Genomic DNA, 1,972 nt, shown 5'->3' with positions numbered 1-1,972 from the left:
ACGGGTTCGTGCCCAAGCCTGGGAAGATCCCACATGCCGCAGAGCGGCTAGGCCCGTGAGCCATGGCCGCTGAGCCTGCGCGTCCGGAGCCTGTGCTCCGCAACGGGAGAGGCCACAACAGTGAGAGGCCCACGTACCGCAAAAAAAAAAAAAAAAAAAAAGAGTAGCCCCAGCTCGCGGCAACTAGAGAAAACCCAAGCACAGCAACAAGACCCAAGGCAGGAAATAATAAATAAAATAAATAATTTTTTTAATTAAAAAATAAATAAAAGCAACGTAAGGGCATGGAGGCGAGCAGAGGCCTGGCCTATCTCCCCTCCTGCCCCGGCCGCCATGCGGCCCTTCCTCAGCCGCGCTCTCTTCCCTCACACCACAGAGGCCTGACAGAGAGCTTCCAACCCCGAGGCCCAGGGCTGGGGGGCCCGGTGCCGCCGGGCCGGGAAGACCCCTCTGGGCCCCAGAGCTGGAGACAGGAAGGAGGAGGAGACAGGGGAAGCGGGGGAAGAGGACGAGGAAGACGCGGGCTTCCTGCCGTCTCTCTTGGAGAAGGAGGACCTGGCCGAGTGCCCAGTACCGGACCGGGAGCTGGAGGCCATGAAACTGAAGCTGTGGGCCATGGAGCAGGCCCAGGACCCAGAGGGGGAAGAGAAAGACGCCGGGGCCCTGCTGGCCGGGCAGCTGCTGAGCCCCAAGCCAGACACCCCCAGGGAGAAGGCGGAGGCCGACCACAGATCCAACTACATGGGCAATGTGGAGTACGGCGGCACGGCCCAGGAGCTGGAGGCCTATTTCAGCCACTGCGGCGAGATACTCCAGGTGGCCATCCTGTGCGACAAGCTCTCCTGACACCCCAAGGGCTATGCCTGCATAGAGTTTGCCACCAAGAGCTCGGCCCAGGCCGCCGTGGAGCCGAACAAGAGCGTCTTTCAAGGTGCTACCCAAAAGAAACAACTTACCAGGATTCAGCTCCACGGACCGCGGGGGCCTTCAGAGACACCCAGGCGCCGGGGCGGACCCTCTCCCCACAGCAGCCTCCAGGGTAGGGCCCGTGTCGGACCACGAGGGCGGAACCTGGAGCGCGGCGGATTCTCCCGTAGTTTTCACCGTACTGAAGGGAGGAGCCGATTTTGAGAGAGAGGCTGCAGCTGGGTCAAGTGTAAACACCTGTGCTCCTCGTAAGCCCATTTACTCTGCGCAGAATCACTGCCCCGCCCTCTTCACTCGGCGGGAGGAGGGCTCACACCCCACGGCCGAAGCCCTCGGTCAGGAAACAGCGCACTGTGTGGGCCTAGCACTGGGGCTACTGGGGGCTTTGGAGGGCACCGGGCAAAGCTGCAGCCAGGTGAGGCCCAGGCGGCGCTGGGTGTGCTCCCGGTCGGCATTCTCAGGGCTGTTGAACCAACGCCTTTTATTTTATTTTTTTTTTTTTGCGGTACGCGGGCCTCTCCCGTTGCGGAGCACAGGCTCCAGACGCGCAGGCTCCGCGGCCATGGCTCACGGGCCCAGACGCTCCGCGGCATGTGGGATCCTCCCGGACCGGGGCACGAACCCGCGTCCCCTGCATCAGCAGGCGGACTCTCAACCACTGCACCACCAGGGAAGCCCCCAACGCCTTTTATAGAAAAGTAGAATCGTGTGTCTTAATGGTTATTTTTTTTTTAAAGAAATGTGAAAATGGAAATAGACCCACAGACACAGAAAATGAATTTATGCTTACCAAAGGGGAAAGGGGGGGAGGGATAAATTAGGTGGTTGGGATTAACATACACTACTATATATAAAATAGATAACCGACAAGGACCTGCTGTATAGCACTGGGAACTATACCCAATATTTTGTAATAACCTATAATGGAAAAGAATCTGAAAAAGTATATATATGTGTGTGTGTGTATATATATATATATATATATTTGTGTAACTGAATCACTGTGCTGTACACCTGAAACTAACACAACACTGTAAATCAACGA

At 56.9% G+C, this 1,972-nt stretch overlaps 1 pseudogene; it reads left to right on the top strand.

The window, feature by feature from the left end:
* The first annotated feature begins 333 nt into the window (after nt 1–333).
* LOC132431622 (embryonic polyadenylate-binding protein 2-like) lies at nt 334–1,131 on the top strand (annotated as a pseudogene).
* The last annotated feature ends 841 nt before the right edge of the window (nt 1,132–1,972 follow it).

Source organism: Delphinus delphis, chromosome 10, assembly GCF_949987515.2.
Source record: "Delphinus delphis chromosome 10, mDelDel1.2, whole genome shotgun sequence".
Taxonomy (NCBI): domain Eukaryota; kingdom Metazoa; phylum Chordata; class Mammalia; order Artiodactyla; family Delphinidae; genus Delphinus; species Delphinus delphis.
Note: the sequence above shows the minus strand (reverse complement) of the source record. Positions and strands in the feature narration are given on the sequence as shown.